Source organism: Amblyomma maculatum, chromosome 6, assembly GCF_055883805.1.
Source record: "Amblyomma maculatum isolate TAMU_Amacu chromosome 6, ASM5588380v1, whole genome shotgun sequence".
NCBI classification, from domain to species: domain Eukaryota; kingdom Metazoa; phylum Arthropoda; class Arachnida; order Ixodida; family Ixodidae; genus Amblyomma; species Amblyomma maculatum.
The window spans coordinates 23234381-23258965 of record NC_139349.1 but is presented as its reverse complement, the minus strand read 5'-3'; the positions used below and the strand labels follow the sequence as shown (position 1 = coordinate 23258965).

Genomic DNA, 24585 nt, shown 5'->3' with positions numbered 1-24585 from the left:
CAGTTCAGACTGGAAGGCCCCATCGTCAGTGACCGCATTCAACGGACAGTCTTTAAAAGAACAACAGCCGAAGTCAGCACTCTGTGGGCTCGATGGCTGTGCCACAACAAGATCTAAACCACTCGTCCTCGCCATGCAGGTTGTTAACCATCACAGTTTATCCGCAAAGAAAACTAGCAACTGCTTTATGATACAGCTCCCGAGCCCCCAGTGTTGTCTTGTTATCAGTGCCAATTGCCTTAATGTTGTTCGGCCTCTTCTATTGCTGTGTGGTGACATTGAGAGCAACCATGGCCCCAATAAGCTCGACGCTCTCCTTAGCGAACTAAAGAAGATGTCTTCTAGCCAGGCCGAGTTAGTGAACGAAGTACAGGGGCGTAAGGGTCAGTTGCTCTCAATGGACTAGAAAATGTCTAATCTGACCATACGCCTCAGTGCTCTAGAAAGCTACTGCGAAAATCTACCTACACTCCGTTCAGATCTAGAGGGTATCCAGACGACAGCAACCGAGACTGCTTGCCTAGTTCGTCTGCTAGAGGATCGCCTTGACGACGCGGAAAACCGCTCCCGACGCAAAAACCTAATCTTCTATGGTCTGCCTGTTACTAACCCTTCTGAAACATACTCGCAGTTCGAGGACCTAATAATTCGTTGCTTCTCCGAACATCTCGACACCCAGCTAAGTCCAAATGACATAGAACGTGCCCATCGCCTCGGACGCCACTCCGAAGACCGGCAACGCCCGGTCATCGTTAAATTTACACTCTTGAAAACTAAGGAATCAGTTCTTTCCAAAGGTCCGAAATTCAAGGATACCGGTCATATCGTCAGTGAAGACTTTTCACGCCATGTCCAAAATCGCCGGAAACACCTTGTAGCTTTTGTCAAGGCAAACTCTGTATCTTTTCCCTGAGGTTCAAAACGCTCCATTATTGGCCCAAAATACGATATTTTTGATGAATCAATCCATTCGGTACAAGAGATATCGTAACAATCAACTGATCCTTCCCGGTCAATGCGATCTTCGCGGTATACTCCTTGTGACAACTTTCCATTATCGGTAATCTTTACTAACATTCGCAGCTTCCTGCCGAAACGTGATGTCGTGTCAAATCTTGTAACATCGTCAGGCAGCAGTCTACTTGTTCTAACTGAAACATGGTTGAATAACGACATCACTGATTCAGAGATACTGTTCGACCTGCCTCATTTTCGTCTTTTTCGCACCGATCGCAAAGATGCTCGGGGAGGAGGAGTTCTGATTGCCGCCCATGAGCAGTTATCTTGTTCTACCATTGATATCACCTCAGATTTAGAAATTCTATGAATTATGTGCCGTGCATCCCCACTGACAATACTAATTGGTGTGTGTTATAGGCGACCTCGCAGCAGTCCTGACTCTCCTCGCAAACTTCACAATATTTTAAATGACATAATTTCCAAGCACCCTAAGGCACACATCCTCCTGTTTGGGGGTTTCAACTACCCCGATATTGACTGGCGCGAACAGTCTCAGCCTATAGCCAGTCAGGAAGAGTCGAATGATTTTAGAGATGTTTGCCATAAATCTAATTTAACCCAACTAATCTCCGAACCAACGCGTGTCGCAGGGGAAACGGCTAACACACTCGACCTCATACTGACCACCCATCCAGACAGCCTAGAATTCATTTCGTGTCTCCGAGAAATCAGCAATCATAAAGTAATCCATGCCAGTTTTAACTTCTCACCTTTAATAAGACAAACTTATCAGAAAACTATTAGCCTCTAAAATAAGAGAATCTATAAAACAATTAACACTGAACTAACTTTCTATCGACATTTCAAACGGATTTTCTTAGTAGAAGCGTAAACGATAACTGGATGCTGCTCAAACGTACGTTTCCTGAATGATCAATAAATACATTCCAACACGCAGTTTTTAAAAAAATAATGAACAACCCTGGTTTACAAAGGCTCTGAAAAAGCTCGAAAATAAGCAAACCCGCGGGCATGGGATAATTACTACAAAACCGAACACACGTACTTGGCGGCGATTAGAAGTGCGATGCGTTCATTTTACGAAGTTGATCTGCCAAAAATAATAACCGATAAGCCCAAGAAGTTCTGGAAAATGATAACCCCGAAGGAAAGACTCCTTCCAAATCTCACTAACAATTCTGGTGAAAGAATGACTGCTATCGAATGTGCAAACACGCTTAACACTGCGTTTTCTTCCGTTTTTACTAAAGAATTCAAAACACCATACTTTAGATTGTCTCTTATAGTCACCACAGCCATGAACGCGATAACCTTCAAGAGTAATAAAATTTCGTGCATATTCGACAAAATTAAGAATTCCTCGGCCCCGGGCATAGACGAAATCAATTCAAAGGTCTCGAAAAACATTAAATCAGTCTGTTCCAGCATTTTTTGTTCATTGTTCTCGCAGTCACTCTCCGAAGGAACCGTTCCAGACGACTGAAAAGTGGGGAAGGTCGTTCCCGTCTACAAAACAGGTAGTTCTGAATCACTTCTTAATTATCTCCTCATTTCAGTAACACGTGTACCGTGTAAAAGCATGGAACATGTCTTTTACTCCCAAAGCATGCAATTCTTGGATTCAAATAATTTCTTCCATCCATCGCAGCATGGATTTCGCAAGGGTTTTTCCTGCCAAACTCAACTAGCCATTTTTGTTCATGATATTCACGCCAACCTTGATATTTACCAGCAAACTGACTCCATTTTCCTAGATTTCGCTAAGGCATTCGACAAAGTACCTCATCAATGCTTGATTCTTAAACTTTCCCAGTTGAACCTACATCCGAACATAATTGCATGGACTTACGCACTGCTTCACGCATCGCTCTTAGTCCGCCGTCATTAATAACCAACCTTTCAACCAGCTTCCAGTAACCTCCGGCGTGTCACAGGGTTCTGTTCTCGGTCCTTTATTATTCCACATATACATTAACGATTTACCCCAGCATCAGTTCAGTTCAGTGGATCAGTCGTGTCCGACTCTTCGTGACCCTATGGACCATGTCACGCCACACTTTCCGGTCTCTATCTTCCTAACATCACATAACTTCATTATTTAAGACGTTGCTGTCACAACATATTCATCATCATTTTCAAGCACTGTTGATTTCTGTATTTTGTGGGCCCCACCCCTTATCTAACACTTCGAAAAGGGGTCCTTAACATAAATAAAGTGATGTGATGTGATATGATGTGATGCTTTGTAGATAGTCACTGTAATAACTAGTTTGTGAATACAATGAGTTTAAGGAAAACCTTGGAAAAAAAAAAACTGCTTTTGTGGAGCAATCGGCTAGCGCTCTGCTTTTGAACGCGCACAACAGGAGCTCGGAGCGCACTTTTTCTTGTTGTTTTAACAGATTGTTAAACACTGTGATGAGGGAATTCAATGCTCATTTATTCCGTAGGATGCGTTGCCTTTCCGGAGGCATTTTCAGAAGCTTTTACGCAAAAGTTGCTCTTTGGGTGCAAAAGTTTTGTTCACATAGATTTTATTTGGCTCAAACAAAAGTACCAGCTAACTAATACTTCAGAGTTTGTGCGAGATGTTCTTTTGTTTTTTAATTGCGTTCTGATATCATTTATTTCCAGAATACCTGCTCAAAATGCTTTCAGACTATCACGGACATTGGTGCACTGTGCAGTTTAAAGTTGGCAAATACGCGCCAGTAGCCGGTGTAGAGAAACGCGCCATGTTCTCTCCAGCTTGCCGCTGCTTCATCAGTTCTTTTTACTCCCTATGTCGCACTCCCGAAAGTTCTGGAGGAAAGTAAGTGGAAATAATCGAAATGGAGAACTGAAAACATGCGAATCTGCTGCGAGGCAAGGGCGTTGAAGCCATTGAGAAGCGGAAACGAAGACGCGATCGCCTCGCTGATGCCATGACTGCGGCTAATGCGTGATAAAATCTATTGTCGATTAATTGCACCTAATTAGAGCGTTTCCTGCACAACAAAGCATAGATCTTTGATCTACAAACTTCGAGCGTCCTTGTTTTAGGTGCCCCGAGCTAAGCATCTGTGTGGCATGGGTGGCACAAGCCGTCGTTCTTGGTGTAACACAAGTTCGCTTTCCTCTTTTCACGTGCCAGCTGCGTTTGTGACGAAACACGAAAGCCCCGTAGGCGAGTTTCCTCGAAACAGCTTTTCGCTTCGCGAAACAGGCCTCCCTCCGACGCCGCATAGTATATTCTGCTGCAATCGTTCTCTGCGGAAAAGAGATTTCAGCCCTCCACCGCGGTCCAGTCATTTGGTGGCTCTCATTCTTTTCATTTTATATTTTTTACAGCGGGATTTCAATTCGAACGATGGCCTACTGGGCAAACCAATGAGCCGTTGAGACAATGAAGTGCTGCAGACATGGTGGGACACCACGCACCAAGCGATAGGGGCACAGTAAAGATCACATTAAGTTAAATATTTCATAGCCGTTGTAGGCTTAGAACCCTTGGTGCGGGAGAAGATTATCTCCGGCAGCCGCTGCCCACCAGTCTAAAGCAATGTTGAGGGTCCAGTTCAGCGGAAGATGCGTTGCCGGTGTTGTGTCGGGGAGCTCAAGTCATGCGTGAATGTCTTGAATAAAACTAGTTGGAAGTAAGACTTGCAATAGGCGTTATAAACTGGCGCATGTCTGAAACGACTGAATTTTGTAAAGTGATTGGTTTTATATAAAAAAAAAAAAAACTTCGGCAAAATGCAACAATACCTCCCCTCACTGATTTCGTCGGGATGTTCTGGATCCATGCTCCGTTTACGTGCGTCCTTGTGTTTGTGTTGATGACGTTCCGCTTTAGTAGCTTCTTGCTGCTGTTGGCTTTCGTCTTCGAACCAAAAGCAAACTGCACAAGGCCCCATAGTGCGTTCAGCCGCTGGAGAGCGCCTCTCTCTCTCTCTTATATTTTAGAGAAGCGAAGACTTGCAGGTTCTACAAATCTTAAAATCATTGGTGTTATGCTAACCTAATCATCTGTAAATAATGGGATTTTTTTTTCTTGAACGGGTATTCATTACAGTGAAGCAGGCTTTGTACAGTTGTGAGAAAATGTGTATATAACATTGATATGGTGGCGGAGCACAGGAAAACCGCATTTAAACGCCATCTGCGGCGTTGAACGGCGGTCAATTTCAATGCCTGAGTTGGTTTGGGCACTTAGACTGCAACAACCATAATCATTTTCAGAGCCGTCTTTTTTGTTAAAAAGTCTGTGTCGTCAATTGCGCGCGCGCAAAGCACGACGAAGTATCTGTGGCCTTTGCATTTGTGCCAATACAATAATGTACAGGCGATGGTGAGAGCTTAACAGCTTGAAATTGAAATTTTAGAATTCTTTTAATTATTGCAAGATTTCAATGTGCAGGAGCCAATAGGGGCGACCAGTCAAGAGCCGCACCTGTAGCTTTGCTTGATGCCGGCATTATCTTCTCAACGACGTTTGGACATTGCCGCCTCAGCTTTAAAAAGCAGCACATGCTCTGTGGGGGCCGATGTGGGCGAAATGCAGGCCGACGTTCTCCGCGAGAACTTCGTTGTCGAGCTCGAGAACTGGATCTATCTGGTACAAATGCAGCTCTTGCAATCGGTAGCTTTAATTTCGGCCTCTGCTAGAGCTCACCGCTCACCGCTCGCCGTGCGTCAGTAATCACGCAGTGGCATTTGCGATATGGTTTGCGCTATTTCGCCCATCGACGTAGATGTGCAAAACAGTTTGTATCAGAGCAACGAAAAAACAATTTCAACTTCGAATCGAAATATCTCCTCAATAAATGCGTCTTTTGCTGACGGCCAATTGACAGCTAATTCCCAAAAAGCCCAATGTTGAATTTGCTAACACAATAATTGTGATGGATATGTCGTCAGTGTCCCTTTACGGAGAAGCGGTCATGACCTCGTTTTCTCGGGCATAGTCGGTCCTGACACTTGATCTGAGTGCTTGTTGAGACGCTATAGATAGACAATTCTCTGATGATCAAGCGGTTGGTTCCGCAATAGTACAACTTACGAAGGGCAACTGAATAGTCCTAGCGCCATGACGTCAGCACACCCATTGGCCAGGTTTTCCTGGTGAGAGCGCAGCTGGTATGGGCGGGAATAAACCTTCAACTGCGAGCCCATGTCCAGTTCCTAACATTGCCGTATCGGGCGTCACAATGTGTAGTTACTACGTCACCGCGCTGTTTCGGTCTGCCTTGTGACCAAAATATGCAGCGAAAATTAGAGAAGACAATTAGAAAATGATATTGTTACGAAGACGACGAAGCGTGCAGTTGTGCGGGGCGGAGAGCTCACGCTAGGCCTGCTGGCCGTTAAAGCATATTTCATCATCATGTCATCATGTCGTTCTGTTTCTGTTGTGTCGCCGTGCTCCATCGCCTGCCATATGCCACCACGCAACATTTGGTTGGAGTTGCGGTTCATTCCCATCCTCGCTTTGCACCATTAACCCCAACCGTAACCCGGTTCAAAGGCCGAAAACCCGTGTAGATCACCGCCCAGCTCTGCCCCAGCCCTTTCTGCTCAAACCCGACCAGCTGCTTTCCCCAGCCCCACCACAGCCATGACCGCAACATACGACGACCAGGAAGAGCCCAAAGCCGACCTGACCGACGCCCGGATGTTTTTTTTTTTTGTACTTTGTGGGCTCATTGACTGTTACGTTTGCTTGTGTATAAGCCTTAAAACATTTGTTACATGTCCTTTAGGGTGTCTCCACTGCTGTGTATATGTATGTATGTACGGACCTAAACTAGCTTCGGCTATTGGCCCAACATTTTTTGCAATTTGTATTTTATTGAAATAAATGATTGATTGATTGATAAAAAAAAGTGACCTCACGACCACTCGAGCGAAGACAGCACCCCCGCCCAAGCCGTTCAGCGTGTTCATGAGCCCTGGCCTTCGGCAAACGGTGAACATTGGATCTAATGCTCAGGGGCAAGCATCCATCCCATCTTCGCATTCACTGTAGTGCCAGAATTTTATCTGAGTCCTCCGCTTGTGTTCATTTGTCACATAATGCGTTGGAGTACAAGCAATCGATCGGGACGATCTCTCGGTGGCCCCGAGTCATGTTACGAAGACGACGAAGCAAGCAGTGGCGTGAGGCGGAGAGCTCGTGCTATGCCCGCTGGCCATTAAAGCCTATTTCATCACTGTGTCATCCCGTCGTTCTGTTTCTGCTGTGTCGCGGTGTTCCGTTGCTTGCCATATGCCACCACGCAAGGATACTATCAGGCAGTGCAGAAGAGAGAAAAAGGAAGTGTGGGAAAGAGGACACCATTTTTTCGTTAACGCACCATGCTATGGTGGTCACCCCTGTAAATAAACGTTGGCATTGTGGTGGCGGTGCAGGGTCTCACCATGGACCCTTCTCGACATCCTGATCGTGCTCGTGAACCACCAGTTTGTTACCGCTTTGGTATGCTCAGTAACATATCCCGATTCTGCCGCTGCCGAAGCCAGGCTCCATGCTATCAGCGCCAATGAATCGTCGATCTAGATTCAATCCAGAAGTCCATGAAGCAATCTTTCAAACCTCTTCAGGCTCCTACCGCTACGAACCACTACGAAGCGACTCTCTAGATTCTGATCGGAGCCTCATTCCCCTTGCTCGCCGCTCCCGAAGTTCGCCTTTTCCCCACCGCCATTCGCCGCCACCTGGAAACTAGCGTGCGGGGCCGATGGAGGTGCGGTCGCCAGGTCATCGATGCTGCCAATTCATCTACCTGTCGTTATGCCAGAGAACTACCTGGAAGTGTTAGGGGACGGTGTTGGCGTTATGACCTTAGTGGATACTGGTGCTCGAGTGTCCGTGATGAGCTTAGTTTTAAGAATTGCCTCAGCTGTAAACTTATGTTTGGGACAGAACGGTCATATTTCTTGGCGTAGGATGAGAACCTTTGGTTCCGCTTGGTATTTGTTATAGAAATGTAGTGAACGCTGTACACGTGCTTAGATCTGAATTTATGGCAGTCCCTCGCTCTACGCACGATATTAATTATTCTAGGTGTGGACTTTTTACAACAGTATGACGCAACTCGCGACATCAACCGTGGCGGGTTATTAATAAGTCCTAGCCTTCGATCAGCCTTCATAGAAAAACCGCCACTGGCTACACAAGTATCTTCTGCATTGAAGATACCGTCGTTCCGGCGATGTTCGCTGTCTTCGTCCAAGTTGTATCCTCGGGAGCGGTTTACAATGCCTTCGATGCTCTGGTGCACCAGTGTCGAAGGCTTCCCTTGCCGGCGCGAAAAAAAGTACGCTGGTGCCCTGAAGCGTTGTTCGAGTGAACGAGGGCCATGTCCCGCTTTGGACTGTCAATCATTCCAACAAACCTGCAGTATTGACGCGTGGTTTGAAACTCGCCGACTTTGAAGAACGCTTTTCTGTGCTAATCGCCGCGTTCGGTGACGGCGTTGCTCATCCAGCTGGACGTCCTGATCTAACCGATTCTCAACTCCTGCCCATAATAAAGAAATCATTACCCACCAGCGACCGCCGGATATTGATGGAAGTTCCTTTAAAAGCAAGACGACGGTACTCTCGATGGACGTGTTCCACTTTGTTCCGAAATCAGCCACCACCGATTCCACCTTCTCGCACCCTTCACATAATTGACACCGGGTCGGTATACCCGATTAGACAGACACCATACCGTATCTGACCTTCAGAACGTAACATAATTGACGAACAGGTCGATCATATGCTGCAACAAGAAATTATTCAGGAACCATTAAGCTGTTTGGCCGCTCTTGTGATTATCGTAAAAAAGAAAGATGGCGCATGGCGATTTTGTGTTGGCTATCGCCGCCTGAACACTGTCACAAAGAAGGATGTTTACCCACTCCCACGCCTTGAGGATGCCATTGACTGCCTCCGTAGAGCTCCCTACTTTTCGTTTGTTGATTTGCGGTCCGGATACTGGCAGATCCCAAATCATCCGAAACAGAAAAAGAGGGCTGCGTTCGTGGCCTCTGATGTCTTATATAAATATGATGTCATGCCCTTCAACCCATGTGACGCTCTGGCTACCTTTGATTCACGGCCACCCTTTAGCGTGGATTGGAGTGGAAAGTTTTCTGGGGTGACCTGGATGACGTAGTGAATTTTGGGAGGACCTTCGCTGAGCATAATAGCCGTTTAGCTTCTGCTCTTAACTGCGTGGAGAAAGTCGATATCATGCTGAACTCTAAGAAGTGCTGGTTTGGAGAATGCCAAATCATTGTGCTTGGGCATCTGGTTAACAGAGACGGTGTTAGGCCCGACCTACAGAAGATTGAAGCTGTCAACAGCGTCAAAGAACCCAAGTTTTTGAAAGAACTCAGGAGTGTCTTGGGACTTTCCTCTTATTTTCGGTGCTTCATCCTAAAGTTTGCTGACGTGCCTACCGTCTCACATGTCTCTTGCAGAAAGATGTTCTTTTTAAATTGATTCCAGAATGTAATTCTGCGTTTCGTCAGCTTAAGTTTCTTCTTACCTCGCTGCCCACACTGTGTCATTCCAGCCCGACAGCTTCCACTGAACTCCACACTGACGTCAACGGCATAGGCCTGAGTGATGTGCTCATACAACGGAATTGTACGAATCAACACGTTGTCGCTTACGCAAATCACACCCTCAAAAAGTCTTAACGCTACTATACCATGACAGAGCAAGAGTGTCCTGCCGTTTATTTCGGCATACAAACGCTTTGCTCGTACCTTTATGAACGTGCCTTTGTAGTCATCGCCGATAATTGTAGCTAGTGAATCTCCGCGACCCCTACGGCTTGTTGGCCCGCTGGGCATTACGCATTCAGGAGTTCAACTATAGATTGTCGTACAAAAGTAGCCGCCAACACGCCGAAGCTGACTGCCTCACGCGGCTGCCCGTCGCGACTACACTTTGAGATGACAACTTTGACGACTACCTGATTGCCGTTTAATTACAATTACTGGATCTTGAGACTCTCCAGCAAGAATGGCGCAAAGGTCAAGACTTGTCCAACCAACTCGCCCAACAAGCCACTCTGGGCAAGATTTTGCACTCCTCTTTGATGAAGCTCGTGGTCCGACATCTGCGAACCCTTTCTGCATTCGCGATGGTTTTCTCTCCGAAAAAAAAAAAATTATCATGGTGCACGCTTTCTGTTCGTCGTCCCGGCTAGCCTCCCCTCCTCTGTTCTACACGCAATGCGCGATGAGGTCGCAGCTGGGTATTAGGGGTTTGCCAGTGCCCTTATCCGCATTAAGTAACGTTATTATAGGCCAAATAGTCGTTGCACGATTCAACGTTACGTGACTTCTTTTGTGCAGTGCCAGCGGTTCATCATGACTTCGCCGGGCCGCTTACATCTGGTGACACCACTGACCACACCCTACGAGCGTTTCCCCGCTCCACTAAAGTCGATCGCTCGGTCACCGTATGCGCTGTTCAGCTCACACGTTACCGCGAAACTGCTGCCATTCCTTCCGAAACCGCCGCTAACGTCTTTCTTGTTTCATGCTGTCGTCTTCCGCAGTGGGCCGCCTTGTGTCATTATCAGCGACTGGCCGCCAGTTTACGGCAGATGTTGTGGGACAGCTTCTGCGCTTTTACTTGCCAATTCCGCGACTACACCTCACCGCCCCCAGACAAATGGCCTCGTTGAACGTACAACCTGGACACTGATGAACATGCTTTCGATGCATGTCAACTCTCATCATAAGAACTGGGATATGACGTGCTTGCTTCCCTTAATTACACATGCGTATAACACCTTGAGACATGAAACAACTGCTTATAGCCAATTTTTCCTTCTCTATGCCCGTCCGCCCCGAAGTTCTCTCGACACCATGTTACTGTTCTTTCTCGACACCGAGTCTTATGTATCTAACATCCTCTGTCGCACTGAAGGGCTCGCCTGGTTACGCACTCTGGCCTTGTAGGACCGCTCTAAGCAGCGCCACGATCGTCGGCCCCAAGAGTCAGCTCGGGACTTAGTAAGGCTCTGGATGCCTCTCCGTAAGCGTGGTTTATCCCAGAAGCTGTTGTCGCACTGCCCAGGCCCATTTATCGTGCTGAATTGGATGAATGGCTTGAATCACGTGGTGTCTCACCAATCTTCCCAAGGCCACCTTCTCGGAAAACACAAGTTGTACAAGTCGAAAGATGAAGCTCTGCCACCCTCGGGACTCGGACTGACTTCCCAGGGGCTTCGTCTGCGAAGGGGAAAATGTCAGAGAGCGCTGAATAGCGAAAAAAAAAGAGTTAGAAAGAGGAAGGAGCTCGCACCTTTTCTTTAACGTACCAGGGTAAGGTAGAGCCACCCTTGCAAAATAAACCCTAAAATATCTGCAGTATTTGTTATGAAAAAATTGTGTTCGAAGCGGGCTTCTGACGTCCCGAGCGCAATGCAGATTGCACTGAGATGCAGTGAAGTTTTATATTTTCATGCATATGTCCAATAGTTCTTGAAAATGTCATATGACAGGTATGCAAGCTACAGCTTATGGTAGTTCTTGTAAATATTGAGTACTTAAAGAGAACACATCTGTTACATAAATGAGGGCTTTGTGAACAAGCTTGCATAAGAAACTTGTGCATTTTCTGCTCAATTACTTACCACTCCGGGGAGTACGTTATGAGGATGGTAAATGTGGTAGCCATATCAAAAGAAGTTTTAAAGAAGGCTCATATTGGACAAGCTTGTTCTCACCATGGCATTCCATTATTGCGCTTTTTGAACACTTTGCCAATAAACTTGCCACAGCACAAAGAGCTTAGATGCTCTGTTTTGCGGCAAGCTTATTGCAGGAGTTTTCAAAAGTGCGCAAATAAAACATCATGATTAAAATATAATGCAGTCCAGAAATTGACATACTTGCGGGAAACTGCAGCATTTTGTGAATAAACAACGAAAATGATGTTATCGCCGCGTCTTCGTTGAAATGAAGTTGAGAATGCAGCGGAATCCCGTCTGGCCGAGAGGAGGGTACATTTGGTGAGTCACCGACCATTCAAAAACAGATCTCTGTTGGTGTTCTGGCTCTTTGTACTAGGGCCTTGTTCACAACGTGAACAAAGCCCCCGTGCTGGGAGCCGAAACTTCGGCAGAAATCTTCTTGGTCTCGACTTTTTTTTTTCAAAGACCACGTGCTGGGGACCCGAAATGTCAACATGAGCCTCTCAGTAGTCAGCGACTTTTTTTTTTTGCTGAAAAATCTTCCTTAAAATTAATTGCCGTTCTTAAAATGGCATCAAAAATTACATATTTGTGTCAAAATTGATTGCATTTATTTATAAATATATGCAATTGCCACGCCCATTTAGTAAGATGCGCTGCTTCCGCAGTCATGTTCCGACCAGTGGCATAAACAAAAAAAAAAGAAAACTAGAGAAATAACTTATCTTCAGTTCGTGCCTCATGCAGCACTCAGTTGTGACACGCAGCTGGGAGGCTTCTGGAGACTTTTGGCGCTACTTCCCCATCAGGGCTAGCGCTAGTTAGAGATAGCCGAGATGATGGTTTAACCACGCACAATGAGCAAACAAAGCTATCTTCCATCAAACGGTGTAAAAACAATTCTGGAGGGGCGAGATGTAGTCAGCCACTCCTATACAGCATCTGCAAGCAGTAGGCGCACAGAGCGGGCTGAAAGGCAAATGAAGTGCTCGTACTTTGGAGGTAAGTAGGTTAGGAGGACAGGGACAAACACGCTGTGGGTTACTGCAAAAGGCTGTTCGAGTGCAGCTGGCTGCCTCGTTCTCATCCCTGGGTAACTGCGCGAGCCCGATTGTGGGCGGCCTTAAGCGTGCTTGCAGCTATGAACGCTTGAATCTATTCGCTATTCTTAAATCAATCATTCAGAGACCTTGACTGGGAACGTTTAGGGATGAGGGTTGATGGGAAATGCTTGACTAATGTGCGATTTGTTGATGACACTGCCTGGCTAAGTAGTTGAAGGGACGAATTGCGAATGTTAATTACAGACCTAAAGAGTCATAGGATTCTGGAACGGTAGGCCTTAAGTTAATTTGCAGACATTTAATAATATTCAGCAGCCTGTCAAGGAAATATCTGCTTAGGATAGGTAGCAGCTCTCTGGAAGCGGTAAGGAAATTCAGCACATGGAGGCGAAACAACTAGAACAATAAAATCGGGATGGAGCGCCTTTAGCAAGTGCTCTTACATCATGAATAGTAAGTATATCGATAGTATACTTCAAGACGCAAGCGTATAGTAGTTATTGCTTTGTCGGTACTCACCTATAGAGGTTAAACGTGGCGGCTAAAGAAAAGAGTTCAACTTACCTTAAGAAATAAATTTAGGAAAATGAAGAGAGACATTGCAAGGAAAATGATAGATGGAACGTTAAGAACAGGTAGCGTGGGTGAGGTAACGAACGCAAGTTACTGACATTTTAGAAGAAATCAATAAGAAGTGGGCGTGAATAGTACGTGTAATGCGAATGAAAAATAATCTATTCGCTGAGGGAAACAGCCTGAATTCAGAGAAAAGACAGACGTAGCAGGGTGTGCAGGAAGTTACTTGGGCAGATGAGATAAGGAAGTTCACGGAGACCAAATGGATGCAGATGGCGAACGACCTGGTTAACTGGAGGGGTATGGGTGAAACCTTTTTCCTGCGGTGGGTGTAGTCGGGTAGGTGAAGATGATTACAATATACGAGCGAAAGTAATGCCATTCATGATCACGCTACCTTAAACTGGATTTTGAACTTTTCACGAAGCTCCAGTTCTAGAAAACGCACGTTTTTTATGCGATAGTAATGGATCCGCCTTGTCGTGGCGGAGGGGCTTGCAAAACTCGACGAAGTCGTGAGCTCTGCTGTGTAGGACCATCCAGGATAGACAGGTCACGGCAGAGAGTTCTGACAAAATGTGATTCACTGGAGAAGGTAATGGCAACCCACTCCAGTATTTCCTGTCAAGAAAACCCTATGGCCAGTCATAATAGCATTAATGATATGGCGCCCGAAGATGAGCCCCCCAGGTTGGAAGGCGTTCCGCATGTTACTGGGGATGAACAAAGGGCGATTCCTAGTTGCTCCAGGATGAATGAAGCGGCTGGGCTAAAGCCAAAAGAACGCTCAGCTGTGGATGTGTCGGGAAGCGACCGGAAAGTCCGATGTTGCAAGGAGATATATCACATAGCAACATGGAATGTAAGATCTATGACGCAAGGTAAACTGGATGCCGTCAAGCGAGAAATGGACAGATTGAACATTGATATCTTTGGTATCAGCGAGCTCAAGTGAACCGGAATGGGAGAATTTAATTCCGGCGACCATTATGTCTTTTATTGTGGGCACGAATCCAGGAGAAGGAATGGGGTCGCTATCATAGTAAACAGAAGAATGGGCAAAACAGTGCTAGGGTACAACCCCAAAAACGACCGAATGATTTCACTTCGGATCCAAGGTCACCCTTTCAACATAAGTTATCCAAGTCTATGCACCAACCACTACTGCTGAAGAAGCTGACGTTGAGAAATTTTATGCTGACCTGCAATTCCTTTTAGACCGCACTTCGTCATCAGACGTCCTTTTTCTAATAGGAAACTGGAATGCTAAGGTCGGGAGTGAAGAAATATCCGGAATTACTGGCAAGTTCGGTCTTGGGGAGTCAAATGAAGCTGGGCAGAGGCTAGTAGAGTTTTGTCAAGAAAACAACCTGATCATAGCGAATACTTATTTTCAACAGCACAAGAGGCGCCTGTACACATGGACTTCACTGGACGGTTTGTACAGGAATCAGATTGATTCCTGTACACAAGGTAAGATGACGCAAGGTAAACTGGATGCCGTCAAGCGAGAAATGGACAGATTGAACATTGATATCTTTGGTATCAGCGAGCTCAAGTGAACCGGAATGGGAGAATTTAATTCCGGCGACCATTATGTCTTTTATTGTGGGCACGAATCCAGGAGAAGGAATGGGGTCGCTATCATAGTAAACAGAAGAATGGGCAAAACAGTGCTAGGGTACAACCCCAAAAACGACCGAATGATTTCACTTCGGATCCAAGGTCACCCTTTCAACATAAGTTATCCAAGTCTATGCACCAACCACTACTGCTGAAGAAGCTGACGTTGAGAAATTTTATGCTGACCTGCAATTCCTTTTAGACCGCACTTCGTCATCAGACGTCCTTTTTCTAATAGGAAACTGGAATGCTAAGGTCGGGAGTGAAGAAATATCCGGAATTACTGGCAAGTTCGGTCTTGGGGAGTCAAATGAAGCTGGGCAGAGGCTAGTAGAGTTTTGTCAAGAAAACAACCTGATCATAGCGAATACTTATTTTCAACAGCACAAGAGGCGCCTGTACACATGGACTTCACTGGACGGTTTGTACAGGAATCAGATTGATTATATGCTTTGCCGGCAGAGATGGAGAAGCGCTATACAAGCAGTAAAAACAAGGCCTGGGACTGATTGTGGCACCGATAATCAGCTTCTTGTTGCCAAATTTAAGCTTCGATTGAGGAAAACGCAGAAAACTTGAAGGCCTTTCAGGTATCATCATCATCATCATCATCATCATCATCATCATCATCATCATCATCATCATCATCATCATCATCATCAGCCTGATTATACCCACTGCAGGGCGAAGGCCTCTCCCATATTTCTCCACTTAACCCGGTTCTGTGCTAGCTGCATCCACTTGACCCCTGCGAACTTCTTAATCTCATCCGCCCACCTAACTTTCTGCCGCCCCCTGCTACGCTTTCCTTCCCTTGGAATCCAGTTTGTTACCCTCAGCGACCATCGGTTATCCTATGATCCAGGTATGATCTGGATCAAATTCCATCAGAATATGCAGTGGAAGTGAGGAATCGATTTCAAGAATTAGATCTAGAAGACAGAGCCTGAAGACATGTGGACTTATGTTCGTAATATAATACAAGTTGCTACTAAGGTAGTTCCAAAGCAAAAGAAATGCAAGAAAGAAAACTGGTTATTCGAAGAGGCTTTGCAAATAGCTGATGAAAGGAGGATGACAAAAGTTATGGGGGAAAGAGAAAGATACAAGGTTCTCAATGCGGATTTTCAGAAAATAGCATGGAGAGATAAGAATGCCTTCCTGAACATACAGTGCCAAGCAGTTGAGGACAACAGCCAACTGAGGAACACAAGAGCTCTGTATAAGACAATGAAAGATATCAAAGGAAGCTTCTGTGCTAAGCTGGGCGTGATAAAGGCCAAACTAGGCAGGTACCTCAGTGAAGCCTCAGAGATAAAGGAGAGGTGGCAGGAATACACAGAACAACTGTACAAGAAAGACCCGAATGTGCAAACCAAACTTAAGACGGTTGTGATTACTGATCTCGAGCCGGGCATCCTGAAGAGTGAAGTTGAATGGGCCTTAGCCAGCCTTGCTAAGACCAAAGCTAGCGCAATTGATGGCATTCTAGCTGAGTTGCTTCAAAACCTCAACCATGACGCTGTTAATGTTCTGTATACATTATGTCAGCAAATTTGGACAACCCTGCAGTGGCCACAGGATTGGAAGAGGACAGTTTACATCCCCATCCCAAAGAAAGGCAGTGCCAAAGATTGTTCCAACTACCGCACGATTGCGTTTATTTCGCATGATGGCAAGGTGATGTTGAAAATCCTCCAAAGTAGGCTGCAGCAGTATGTTGATTGGGAGCTTCCGGACGTGCAAGCTTGGTTTCGCAAGGGCAGAGGAACTAGAGACCAAATTGCCAACCTTCGCTGGATCATGGAAAAAGCAAGCGAGTTCCAGAAACCCATCTACTTCTGCTTTATTGATTATGCGAAAGCATTTGACTGCGTAGATCACTGCAGATTATGGCAAGCTCTCCAAGAGATGGGAGTTCCAATTGACCTCATCTGTCTCCTCAGGAACCTGTATGAAGGGCAAGAGGCCGCAGTCAGAACTGCGCATGGTCTTACTGATCGGTTTCCGATTGAGAAAGGAATGAGATAAGGATGCATACTGTCACCCTGCCTATTTAACCTATATAGGCCGGTCCGGACGAGTCTTTAGCTGGAGTGAAGATTGCTGAAAAACGTATCAACAACTTTAGATATGCGGATGATACCACTTTAATGGCAGAAAGTGAGGTGGAACTCAAGAGAGTTCTGATGCGCGTACAAGAAGAGAGTGAGAAGTTTGGGCTTAAAACGAACTATAAAAAGACAAAGATCATGGCCTCTTGCCCTATCAAGTCCTGGAGCATCAAGGGACAAGAAGTGGAAGCTTTGACAGACTTTCTCTTCTTGGGCTCCAAAATTACCCCGGAAGGAGACTGCAGGCATGAAATTAGGAGACGCCTGCTTGTGGGAAAGAGAGCCATGGTCAGCCTTGACCGCCTAGTAAAGAGCAGACACATTAGTCTGCCAACCAAGATCCGTATAACTCGTGCTATGGTCTTTCCAGTTGTGATGTATGGATGCGAGAGTTGGACTGTCAAGAATAGAAGGCTGACCGCCGAAGAATTGACGCGTTTAAATTGTGGTGCTGGCGGAGACTCTTGAGAGTTCCTTGAACTCCCAGAAGATCAAATCAGTCGATATTGCTGACCATAAACCCTGACTGCTCAATGAAGGGTCAAATTCTAAAGTTAAAGCTCAGCTACTTTGGTCATCTGATGAGAAGAGAGGAGTCGCTGGAGAATGATTTGATGTTGGGAAAGGGTGAGGGTCACCAGAGAAGTGGTAGGCAGCGAACGCGGTGGTTAGATGGCATCCTCGAGGCGCTGCAGATGAAGTTATGTGATGTTAGGAAGATAGTGAGAGACCGGAAAGCGTGGTTTGATATGGTCCATAGGGTCACGAAGAGTCGGACACCACTGAACGACTGAACTGAACTGAAGAAGCAGGGAAGAAAGTGTGCTTGTAACTGAACATGTAAATGGCATTGTTAAGTAAAAAAGAAAAAAAAACTTTTCTCATGTTCACAGTTCTTCTTTTCCGCACGCAACCGGGTGCAGTTCTCCCCACAACACGTCTGGTGACGCTGGTAAACGAAACGTAAGGGGTGCCATGGGAGTGGGCTGCACGTACCCATATACCTAACTTCCATTACTGCATCCATTGAATACACTAGACTTAAAACCGGTCACAAGTCTCCCACAACGTGCTAAAACTAGTTTGGATGAGTGAGGACGACCAATAAATGCAATAGGAAAGAAGACAATGCAGCTGTTCAATGCAATCAAATATTACAGGAGGAGGATAAATTAAGGGTTTATACTTGCTTTAGCAGTCGCGGAATGTTTCATTAATTGCATGTTATAAATAGATGATTTGTCTTAACGAGACGCTTATCAAGAAAAAGAGAGAGCGAGACAGATAAAAACCTTTAATTATTGGCCCTGGTTATGCTCGCCGGCTAAGGCGATGAGTTTGGACTTATACCGCCTCAGACACATAGCGATTTGGGCAACGATCTGCAGCCGCAGTAATCGACGGGGTTGACCAGGAGTGATCCATATCTTCTAGGAATAGAGTACGTGGGTTGGTAGGGACCTACATCGCAGGTAATGTGGTGACTGTGTGGCAAGTGGGCAGATTCAATGTGGTTTGTTAGGGACCGTTTTCTAAAATAGAACATGCCGCGGTAGAGGAACGTTGCAGTAGGACGATGCACATAAGTGCCCAGCTATGTCAGACCTTCAGCAAGACACGGAAGGCCACATGCGTCCAGCCAACTACATACATTAAGACATCGTGAAGAAACGCAGGCACGATATAAAAACCACGTAACGTTTGTAAAATACACAAGAGAAGTTGTTTTAATTCAGAATATTCAGCCAAGGAAGAGCAAGCATTCACTGTGGTGAATTTGTACCGCACATCGGCTGCGTTCAAATGCACACTAATGTGAAAAAAGTGGTCCTGTGGCTCCAACATGAAGCTTTCTTGCCGAATGGACAATTTGAAAGTATAACATTGTGACAGGCGAAATCCGACTGCTACTCCATCAGCGTCGATACACTTCTTAATGTCCTCTTGAGAAGGCCTCTGAAAAAACATGATCGAGAAAATAGCACAAGTATAGAGACAGTACGAACTAGTGAACATAGAGAGGCACCTGCCTGTGTTTGGTCGCTCGTCCTGTATTTGTTCGTGGGCTATTGTTTTTCCTCTTGTTAATTACCAACACGTCCAAACATATTCCCGGCTCAACTGAAACGATTCGCTGTCAGCTCGAAAACATTGACTTCCGCTTTTTAATGCTGTTGTCATGTGTTAACGTGTTTTGCTCTGAGGCAGATAGCAGGCCTTCATTCGGCTCAAACACCGAAACTGCCTTAACCGTAGGTGAAAGCCTCCAGTGAAGGCAGCTGTCCTCTGTCTCTCAGTGCAGCTGAGAACTCTGGCCTGGGTCTGCTCGGGGGACGAAGTCCACCAGGTAATTTGTGGCCAACGAATATAACAAAAGTTAAAATTACAGTCTATGCGACCTTCCTGTCAGCCCCGCCATGGTGGTGCAGTGGTTAAGAGTCCCGAATACTGTGCCGGAGTACTCGGGTTTGATCCTGACCGCCGGCGGCTGGGTTTCGATGGAGGCGAAACGGTGTGGTGTCCGTGTGCTCTGCGATGCCATAGCACATTAAAGAACCCCAAGTGGTCAAAAGTTTCGGAGTCCTTCAGTACGGCGTCTCTCCTAGCCTCAGTCGCTTTGGGACCTTGAACTCTGCAAATCAAACCAAAACAAACCAAACCAGCCTTCCTGTCAAACGATCAGGGATTTCTACAGGTAATAATATTTCAAAAACGCGAATCAAACAATTCCCGCTCTGAGAGGAAAATAGACGTTCAAACAGCAGTCGTAAAATCAGCTGACATTAAATGGCACTCTTAGCACATATTGCTAAGAGTATCACGCTGGTTCAGATTCGGTCTTGGCATGCACGCCCCTTAAATGAACAATCATCCTATTTAACTGCATTTTTGAAGAAACAGCATATTCAAAATGTTGGCCAATCAAACGCGTTTTTCATGGGCTGTGTGATGCAATTAAAAGGAGCATTTTTAAAGACTGACCAAGAAATGGCAGCGCAGTGAGATGCCACAGAGAGTGTGCGTGTAAAACCAGGCCTTTTTTCAAGGGCTTTTCTCTAATATCCGGCAAGAGTATTGGGCCTTTTACAATTTATGAAACAGAGCACAATTGTTTCAGAGCATCACGAAGGCAGCAAGTCACCGTAAAAGTAAAAATGTCTTTTTTTCTAAAAGGAAAGAAAGGCAGTAAGATTATAACCTTGTACAAACGCTTCCTAGAGATTGAAAATAGGATCCGTGGAGACAAAGGAACAAATAGAATAAGAACAGCTGAATAAACCCAAGCGTTACACCCCATAATCATGGACGATCTGAAACATTAGAAGGTACAATGACATTTGGTGAAGCGTGAACCAAATTTACTTTAAAAGTGCCCATGCTGTCAGTACAAAGTGTTACGAAAAACGTAAAACGTTTAATTATCTTTCAGCTTAAACCAAAGCCGCCGGAAAAGGCTAATATGCCTCATAGAGTCAAAAGGCGAATCCCGCACTCTGGTCGGAAAAACTTTGTGGAACGCTGAACGTAAATTATTTGGGTACATAATAGAACTTTAGCGACGAGAAAAAGATTTCAGGCGGTCGTCCTGCTGAAAATCGAAGTACCATGAAGAACAAAACTCTTAGCATAAAGCGATGGCACACGTACTTTAGAGCAATGTAAACTATGCTTAAAACACTCAAAAGGACTCGAATGCACATGTGTGGCCTAAATGTCTAAGCAACACGAACGTATTCAGCCGGTGTCGATTCCCACATACCAAACCAGAGATCGCAATTCTCTAAACTATAAAGGCGAGCATCGGACACAGATTCAGCCTTTCGTTTTGTTCATCGGTGCTTGCAGTAAAGATCAGGTTTGGCGTACTTGCTCTTTTCTTCTGATCTCCGGTTCTTCAGTGAGTGCCCGTCGGCTTACCGGGTGGCATATAGTTGATACGGGGAGACGAAGCATGTTGAACTCAGTACAACAGACAAAACTAAACTTTTTTGAAATTATCAACAAACATTACAGTAGCGCACGTGCAAAAGACTGAGGTGATTTCACTTTCATCGACAAATATTAGCTAAAACCTAAGCGCAGTTCCACGCGCTGGCGCGCTATTCAACACTGAAGCTCGCATGCCTTCTATCATGGCTTCTCCGTAGCCGAGGTTCGCCTGCTTTTACCTGCTTCCCTTGTCAAACACTAACCCAGAACCAATTAGCGAGGGTCCCTGAAGACCTAGAAGTTATAGCTTCCCTTATTTTTAGAACGGGATTACCTCTTAGCGAGAATATTTAAAAATCGATCTTCAGGAACAGAGTTATTTGCAATCAAAATTTGAAATTGCATCTTCGCGCTTTCTCTTCTCTCATTTAAGCTACAACGCAGGCGCTGGCGGACCCCGCTGGCATTCGTTAATAACTATAATTTATTACCAATGCAGCTGTTCCCGTCTCAAAGGAGAGGTCCTCGACTTGCGTGTCAAGCTTAGCCGAAAGTCAGGTATCTGTGGTGACAGAAGGGGTGGCCGTTTGGTGTCCAGATTTCTCCTGTTCAAGCCAAAGTAAGAGTTTAGGTCAGAATTAAGAAATAAAACAAACTTTACCCACATCAAGAGACGATAAAGATGAACTCACTCTAATACTTAAAACATACAGCATGAAGCTGAAAAAAGCAAATGCAGAGCATGCAACCGGAGATGCTTAGTAACAAACATAGAGGCTTCAAAACAAAAACTCTCCGAGGCCACTGCAAAATCTGTACTCGCGAAATGCGTAAGCCTAAGCGTTGTTGTGTTGTCCGTGACATGTGTCAGCGGGATTCCGCGAGTGACAGATACCGTGCTAGCGCACGAAAGAAAGAATTTGTCTAACTCTCTCGAGGTTCTACGGACGAACGCAACGCATGCTTTGTGGTTTCTGGCTTGAATTTTCTGTCTTGAACATCATTTTTGCTTCTTCCGTACGATGCGCCTTTGAGTGGCAAGTTCAATGCTCAATATTCACGTATTTTGTTTGTGATTTATTTTGTGCAAGCGTACGGTCATTACCAGGCCTGAACTGAGGTTTCCAAAAGAGTCTAACTTGATAGCTGGCGGTTATGCCGTGTTATTTCTCTCCTATTGCCCTTTGAAATCCTGCCGACAGGTTTCTTATGCATCAGGGAAGAGCAGTTATCAAAACGGCCTTGTATGCCATGTTAGGCACTGGCTTTTGTTCAAATTATAGGGTACCATATCTAGAAATTAGTTCTGCCGAAGCTCATTTTTTTCAACCGAAAATTTTTCATGGATGCAAGTTGTTCACTTAAGAGAAGACTGCACCATACCAATTGACATATCTTTAGAAATCCTGTCGGGACGCTTGTGTATTTTTACCATTTATCGCGAAAAGAAACGCACCACTGGCTATGACAGTCTCAGGTACTGGATACGAGCGTGAGATAATAATTAAAAGCACGTTTTTGCTATCCATAGGAATGACAGAGCAGCCGGCATATTATACGGATAACAAGCACCCCAAAATCATGCAAGCAAGGACTGCACAGCCACAACTGTCATGCGCCCACGTTGAGCAACTCTACAGCGTACTGCTGTACGATTTACTGTCGCCGTGTTGTTTTGCCCTGTGCTATTGTGTCCACCGCAGGGGGCTCTGTTAAAGCATATGTTTGGTGTGGTGTGCGACACCAGGGACCCAAGCACAAACGTTTACCCATGCCTGGCATGGCCGTGTGAGGGAAAAAAGAGATCCTGGTGATTCAGCCAATAGAACGTGCTGGTACCTTTATGGTCTATCGGCGAATGCAGGACGCCAATTTACCCGGCTTCCAATAGAGTGCAGTTCCGTGCTGACCTGAACGAGTAAAATCGGTAGTCCTCTCTTCCCATACTCTCATTCATCGTTCACTGTCCAAACTTCTGTCTTACAACTGTCCTCTCTTCTGCTCTTTTCTTGTTTTTTTTTGCAGCTTATTGCTTGCGGCCAGGTGTAACGTTCTGTAAAGTAGCTACATTAAGTTGTCCCTATTTGGTTTAGCGGCGATGTACAGCTGGCATGGCCAGGGCTTGCAAATTCCTGTCCTACCCTCATGTTGGGCTCCATGGGGAACATGTATTTTTTGGGCATTTGGCACTTAAGTGATCTGATGAAAGTATTATAAAAGGCCGACCAAATGCACAGCCATGAAAGCGAAAAACGAAGTTATGTTTCAAAAACACAATGTCCTACTTAGCAAAGAAATACAGAAAAATGCAAAACAATCTGCACAATCCTTGCTTTGAAGTGCCGAGGTGATGCCTTAGAACTCGTTTACAAGGTGTAAAAAAATGTTCAGTGGTGACCTTCAGCTAGAACTTAAAGGTAATGTTCAGTATTCAAAACTGTCCAACATACTGTCAATTGGAGAGATTCCCATTTCAATCACAGCTGATAGATACATGAACACTGTCCGTGGTTTGACCTCTGGAAACGACTTCCTAAACCTGGCTGAGAAAGAAAGGCTCAGTTGAAGATCATGCCGGACAGAACGTCATAGATGTACACTGAGTAAAGATCATAAAAGACAGCAAAAACATTTTTACTAAGCACATAGTTCTCACTTTTGTATCCAGCATTCACTCTGACTGGATTGAAGTGGGCTATCTGAAAATAAATATCTGGCTTAATATACCATACCACAAGTGATGCTTCAGATGTAAAAATTTTAGCCGCGACTCGCAGAGCTGTCACGACCGCAAACGTGTGCTTAAGTGTGCATCTAAAGGACGCCAATCTGACAACTGCAACGCTGCGCCTCGATGCACAAACTGCGAAAGGGAGCACTTCGTATCTCACGGTGGCGTACTTCATACAAAAATAAAAATAAATCATTATTGTCCACATAAAAGAAAATATTGTTATGGGGCATAACCTTTGCTGAGGCACTGAAACGAGCTGTGTATGATCCTGCCTTAGCAGTGACCTTGTCCTGGTGCGGTGTGCTGCCCCTGCGCAACACATCAGAATAGCCTGCAAAATAGGTTCTCGTAAAGCGCAGGCCTTTCTGATGTGGTGCGCAATGCGGTACACCGCACCAGGACAAGCTCACTGCTAAGAAAGGGCCATACACGGCCCCGGCAGACGCAGACCAAGCTGCTCTGCCGTCGCCGGTCATGAGCATATCTCGGCAAAATCATGACTGCTCACTTAGGCTCACTCAAAGCATTTTGGTCAACTTGCGGGCTCGCTCTGACTCAGACTGGCATGGGCTAGGCGAACTCATGAACTCAAACTCATATATACTCGCAAATCACTCGGATTTATTCCGGCTCACGACTCATCCGGAGTCAAATTGCTGCATTTCACGACTTCTCTGGGCTCACTCACTCATTTTAACTAATCTAATTTGGACTCACTCATTTCTTCTCACGACTTACTTCGACTTACGATTCGTTTCGCCTCAATCACTAATCACGACTAATGACCCATATGGACGCATTCTATTTGTCTCATGGCTCACTTTGGTTCAAGACTGACTGTGCGCACACACTCTTTTCGATTCATGATTCATCTGGGCT

General features: G+C 45.5%; 1 long non-coding RNA gene and 1 pseudogene across 1 annotated transcript in view; both read left to right on the top strand.

The window, feature by feature from the left end:
• The window catches only part of LOC146185262 (uncharacterized), a 67852-nt gene that overhangs the window by 35342 nt on the left and 7925 nt on the right, over positions 1-24585 (top strand). The window contains exons 3-4 of the long non-coding RNA XR_014707980.1: positions 2432-2498; positions 19322-19389. This is a non-coding gene — a long non-coding RNA (uncharacterized LOC146185262). The remainder of the gene's footprint in view (positions 1-2431; positions 2499-19321; positions 19390-24585) is intronic.
• LOC146185263 (uncharacterized) lies at positions 2-913 on the top strand (annotated as a pseudogene).